Source organism: Hippocampus comes, unplaced genomic scaffold, assembly GCF_001891065.2.
Source record: "Hippocampus comes isolate QL1 unplaced genomic scaffold, H_comes_QL1_v1.1 scaffold58, whole genome shotgun sequence".
Lineage (NCBI taxonomy): Eukaryota > Metazoa > Chordata > Actinopteri > Syngnathiformes > Syngnathidae > Hippocampus > Hippocampus comes.
Window position 1 is genome coordinate 861,510 of NW_017805118.1, and position 6,223 is coordinate 867,732.

Consider the following 6,223-nt stretch of genomic DNA (forward strand, 5'->3'; position numbering starts at 1 on the left):
AAAACGACCATGTACTGTAAGGCGTTTTTCGCTCCCAAAAAACGACCATGTATAGAAAGGCATTTTTAGCCCCAAAAAATGACCATGTATAGTAAGGCGTTTTAAGCGGAAAAAAACGACATAGTATAGTAAGGCGTTTTTAGCCCGAAAAAAACGACATAGTATAGTAAGGCGTTTTTAGCCCGAAAAAAACGACATAGTATAGTAAGGCGTTTTTAGCCCGAAAAAAACGACATAGTATAGTAAGGCGTTTTTAGCCCGAAAAAAACGACATAGTATAGTAAGGCGTTTTTAGCCCGAAAAAAACGACATAGTATAGTAAGGCGTTTTTAGCCCGAAAAAAACGACATAGTATAGTAAGGCGTTTTTAGCCCGAAAAAAACGACATAGTATAGTAAGGCGTTTTTAGCCCGAAAAAAACGACATAGTATAGTAAGGCGTTTTTAGCCCGAAAAAAACGACATAGTATAGTAAGGCGTTTTTAGCCCGAAAAAAACGACATAGTATAGTAAGGCGTTTTTAGCCCGAAAAAAACGACATAGTATAGTAAGGCGTTTTTAGCCCGAAAAAAACGACATAGTATAGTAAGGCGTTTTTAGCCCGAAAAAAACGACATAGTATAGTAAGGCGTTTTTAGCCCGAAAAAAACGACATAGTATAGTAAGGCGTTTTTAGCCCGAAAAAAACGACATAGTATAGTAAGGCGTTTTTAGCCCGAAAAAAACGACATAGTATAGTAAGGCGTTTTTAGCCCGAAAAAAACGACATAGTATAGTAAGGCGTTTTTAGCCCGAAAAAAACGACATAGTATAGTAAGGCGTTTTTAGCCCGAAAAAAACGACATAGTATAGTAAGGCGTTTTTAGCCCGAAAAAAACGACATAGTATAGTAAGGCGTTTTTAGCCCGAAAAAAACGACATAGTATAGTAAGGCGTTTTTAGCCCGAAAAAAACGACATAGTATAGTAAGGCGTTTTTAGCCCGAAAAAAACGACATAGTATAGTAAGGCGTTTTTAGCCCGAAAAAAACGACATAGTATAGTAAGGCGTTTTTAGCCCGAAAAAAACGACATAGTATAGTAAGGCGTTTTTAGCCCGAAAAAAACGACATAGTATAGTAAGGCGTTTTTAGCCCCCAAAAACAACCATGTATAATAAGGCATTTTTCACCCCCAAAAAACGACCATGGACTGTAAAGCGTTTTTCGCTCTCAAAAAACGACCATGTATAGTAAGGCGTTTTTCGCTCCCAAAAAACGACCATGTATAGTAAGGCGTTTTTCGCTCCCAAAAAACGACCATGTATAGTAAGGCGTTTTTCGCTCCCAAAAAACGACCATGTATAGTAAGGCGTTTTTCGCTCCCAAAAAACGACCATGTATAGTAAGGCGTTTTTCGCTCCCAAAAAACGACCATGTATAGTAAGGCGTTTTTCGCTCCCAAAAAACGACCATGTATAGTAAGGCGTTTTTCGCTCCCAAAAAACGACCATGTATAGTAAGGCGTTTTTCGCTCCCAAAAAACGACCATGTATAGTAAGGCGTTTTTCGCTCCCAAAAAACGACCATGTATAGTAAGGCGTTTTTCGCTCCCAAAAAACGACCATGTATAGTAAGGCGTTTTTCGCTCCCAAAAAACGACCATGTATAGTAAGGCGTTTTTCGCTCCCAAAAAACGACCATGTATAGTAAGGCGTTTTTCGCTCCCAAAAAACGACCATGTATAGTAAGGCGTTTTTCGCTCCCAAAAAACGACCATGTATAGTAAGGCGTTTTTCGCTCCCAAAAAACGACCATGTATAGTAAGGCGTTTTTCGCTCCCAAAAAACGACCATGTATAGTAAGGCGTTTTTCGCTCCCAAAAAACGACCATGTATAGTAAGGCGTTTTTCGCTCCCAAAAAACGACCATGTATAGTAAGGCGTTTTTCGCTCCCAAAAAACGACCATGTATAGTAAGGCTTTTTTAGCCGAAAAAAACAACCATGTTTCGTCAGGCGTTTTTGGCCGAAAAAGATGACCATGTATTCTAAGGCGTTTCGAAAAAGACACCCATGTATTGTAAGGCATTCTTTTAAAAAGATGGCAATGTATAATAAGGCGAACATCAACAGACTGAGCTTTAAAATGGCTGCCATCCTGTGGCGTTTTAGGCCCTGGCTTCGTGAGACTTCTGCGGGTCTTTTATAGGTCTACCAAATATCGGGTTGCTCAGCTACGAGCTTGGAGGGCTGAAGATTTAAAAGTCAAGAGCTTACGAAGAAGCGTCCATCTCTGCTCACCTCATGAGTGAAACAAACTCTTTCATACACGGGCACATTTGTGACTACTCGGACTTATTTCAGCATGTGATTGAATCAAGAACGGGCAGAGTTGTCAAAACTCGGTCCAGAAAAAAAAAAGAAACATTTGGCTTCAGCCACAGGAGCTTCTACTCAACCAGCAGGTCAACGAGCTCCCCACGAGCTGGTCGAGTCGACGCCCCTGCACACGTGCGTGTTTGTCCTCCTCTTGTCCACTAGGTGGTGCGAAAGAACCTGATTCATGTTGCATGGATCAACTTGTGAAGTCAAGCCGTCCCCCTCAAGGTTTGGACCTGTTGCACAATTCAAAACCAAGTACTTGACTGTTGGTTGTAGGCCTGCTGGGCAAAGAAACAAATGCGGCAAGCTCGTAGCAGGTCCTCACTGCCGCCTCCATTTTCAACGTTGCCGTTCAAAGATTCAAAATAAGAGCTTGATGGGTCCCTCGTTTGTGGTGTTGGCAGGTTTGACCACCTTGTGTTTGTCATTGGACCAGTCGCAGCTTGGCCTGTTGGCGTTGATCACGCTCGACCAACTGTTGCAGCAAAAGGTTGCAGTCTCCAGTTAGCACTTTTTTTTCAATAAGAAAGTTAAAAAATGAGGCGCTTCAGCAGCAGCGTACTGTAAAATGGAACTGCGCTTTTGGTTCATCATAAATTGGCCTCACCTGTGCTTTGTCATCCAGGTGGAACCACCGGAGTGCCATGAGGTGAAGAGATGAGCCATCTGCTGGTAACGAGTCACATTTCAATTCAGGTGCTGAAGCCAAACTTTGGGTCCAGCCTGAAAAGTGGAAGACAATTACACTCTTTCAATACACCATTATGACAACTTTTTTTTTTATACACGAAAAACCCAGCAACGTCTCTCTCACTGGTCGGTTCCATGCCAAAAACATCTTTCTCTGCGCAATAAATTGACTCGACGTGTAACTGGCGGACGTCTCTTTGCTCTCAGCTCAACATGCTTGTCCACGTTTTTCTTTGCTTCGTGATTGTCTACTCTGCAAAAGAAATAAAGCTTGATTACAAAGAACACTTGAACTCTCAACTTCATTCTTAAATACATCACAAAATTCTAACTTACTACTCATCAAAAAAAATCTAAAGTACTGACGAAAAAAATTGTAAATTATTCCCCCCCAATTTTTTTTCCAGATCCCCCCCACCCTCCGGATTTTTTTTCACCCTGGACCCCCCCACCAAAAAAATGGGGGGGGGGCTATCCAAATGACTATATTTTCATTGGGTATATAAATCTGGGCTGTGTTGTGATTGGTAGATGTGAAATTGGGTGGAGCCGGGGGCAGGCATAGCAGCAGGTTTCCAAAGGCTCCAGGTCAGAGTTGCGCTTCAGTCACATCAGACTGCTTCACTGCTCCCGTCGCTTTCACATGACCCAAAAGCTCGATTCCTGTCATTACGACTCATGAGGAGACCGACGGGACCAGCAATGTTCCACTTGTGTCCATACGAATGACTGATACGCAACTCTCTCCTCAAGATGTCAGTCTTTGAAAAGTCTTCCGCTGCAGTGATCATGACGCATGAAAGGCTGCGAGTGAGTTGAGGTTGAATTTAGTCATAAAAGGCAAAGACTCAAACTCAAGTTGAACAATTTATTGGACAGAAAAACTAACATGACAATGTGAAAGCATTTTACCAGTCAATGTTTGTGTGGGCCAGTTCAAGTTGCACACGCACACACGAGGCTCTAGATGGGAGCAGCTTCAGTATTGTGTGTGCTTGACCAGCTCATGTGTGGTGTCACATCAAGGGGCAAATGAGCACATCCGACTTCTCTCACTGGGACAAAAACTAAGTGCCGTCCGTGTATGCCACAACATCAATGTCATTGAAAAACTTGACCAGAAGAGTGTGATAATGAAGTGTGCCAAGTTAGTAATACACGTACACACATACATACACCCACATTTTTTTTTTAATCTAACTTGGCCCACCTCAATGTGAAAAACATTCCAGAAGTGCTTGATGATGCTCGGGTTGTCTATGTGTAATTCACAGTGTCGTGCAGTGCACGAAGCAGACGTTTAAGTTGAGTGAGAGACAGACAGGCGGGCGCACTCACCTCCACCTTGTGGTGCAACGTGACATCACATGAGCTTTTCAAGCACACCGCAGCGCTCTATATGTGTCCAAATGCAGGTTGGCGTCCCTTCCGCATGTCCTCCGAGTTTGTCGGTTGCGCCTTTGGCCCAGCAGCCTCTTCAATCTGGTCAGGCAGAAAAAAAAAAAAAAAAAAAGTGCTGTGCAGAACAAAACACTCTACGCTACAAAAAATTAAGTCAATCGCTGGATCTCAACCTGAAATTTTAGGTCAAAGTCTAAATTGTACCTCTTCTGGGACATTGGTGGTTCCACTAAATGTTGCAGAAAAACTCGCCATTCCAATGGAGGAAATGGGTGGTAGAATGTGTGTGTGTGTGTGTGTGTGTGTGGGTGTGTGTGTGGGTGTGGGTGTGCGTGTGTGTGTTAACTAAGACCACATGCTTTATTCTTCACAAAAACAAAACAAAAAAAAAACTGCAAGATGATGATGACAACTTTTCTTCATAAAAGTTAAGGCTTCTGATTGAACTTAAAGGAAATAGGTAATGGTGACGTTCCAAGGGGTGAAAAAAGTCCACGTTAACTCTACCACCACCATCATCATCATCATCATCATCATCATCATCGTCGTCGTCACAACAATTGCTCCGCCTTTCCCTTTTTCCTCCCTCTTTTGTGGTCTTCCTTTTTTTTTTTTCTTTCCCTCCTCATCCCTGCACACTCCCTTTGTGGATGTGGCAGGCCTGGGAAACGCAACGCTAATGAGAGGCAGAGCACCTCCTCTTGTACTTGCAGACGTGGACACGGGAGGAGCAAAAAAAAAAAAAAAAAAAGAAAAAAATTTAGGGCGATAGGGGGGGGGGGGGGTCAAGATGTCAGTCTTTGAAAAGTCTTCCGCTGCAGTGATCATGACGCATGAAAGGCTGCGAGTGAGTTGAGGTTGAATTTAGTCATAAAAGGCAAAGACTCAAACTCAAGTTGAACAATTTATTGGACAGAAAAACTAACATGACAATGTGAAAGCATTTTACCAGTCAATGTTTGTGTGGGCCAGTTCAAGTTGCACACGCACACACGAGGCTCTAGATGGGAGCAGCTTCAGTATTGTGTGTGCTTGACCAGCTCATGTGTGGTGTCACATCAAGGGGCAAATGAGCACATCCGACTTCTCTCACTGGGACAAAAACTAAGTGCCGTCCGTGTATGCCACAACATCAATGTCATTGAAAAACTTGACCAGAAGAGTGTGATAATGAAGTGTGCCAAGTTAGTAATACACGTACACACATACATACACCCACATTTTTTTTTTAATCTAACTTGGCCCACCTCAATGTGAAAAACATTCCAGAAGTGCTTGATGATGCTCGGGTTGTCTATGTGTAATTCACAGTGTCGTGCAGTGCACGAAGCAGACGTTTAAGTTGAGTGAGAGGCAGACGGGCCGCACTCACCTCCACCTTGTGGTGCAACGTGACATCACATGAGCTTTTCAAGCACACCGCAGCGCTCTATATGTGTCCAAATGCAGGTTGGCGTCCCTTCCGCATGTCCTCCGAGTTTGTCGGTTGCGCCTTTGGCCCAGCAGCCTCTTCAATCTGGTCAGGCAGAAAAAAAAAAAAAAAAAAGTTGTGATGACTCAAATAACTTCTTTCGTTTAAATTATATCAACTTTCATTTTTCATCCAATGTATTCTGATTTTAGATGATTTGAAAAACTTTTTGGGGAGAGCTATTCTCTTACGGGACCCTCACATTCCTCTTAACGTGTGTGTGTGTGTGTGTGTGTGTGTGTGTGTGTGTGTGTGTGTGTGTGTGTGGGGGTGGGTGTGTGGGTGTGTGTTAACAAAAAACC

At 42.9% G+C, this 6,223-nt stretch overlaps 1 long non-coding RNA gene across 2 annotated transcripts in view; it reads right to left on the reverse strand.

Moving 5' to 3' along the window:
- Positions 1–2,743: 2,743 nt before the first annotated feature.
- Positions 2,744–6,223, reverse strand: part of LOC109513289 (uncharacterized) — a 7,513-nt gene continuing 4,033 nt past the window's right edge. The window contains exons 2-5 of one of the 2 annotated variants that reach the window (XR_002167711.1): positions 5,823–5,966; positions 3,174–3,302; positions 2,967–3,082; positions 2,744–2,834 (exon numbers count right to left, since the gene is read on the reverse strand). This is a non-coding gene — a long non-coding RNA (uncharacterized LOC109513289). Of the gene's footprint in view, positions 2,870–2,966; positions 3,303–5,822; positions 5,967–6,223 lie in introns of both variants that reach the window. The other variant, XR_002167710.1, reaches the window with a different exon arrangement.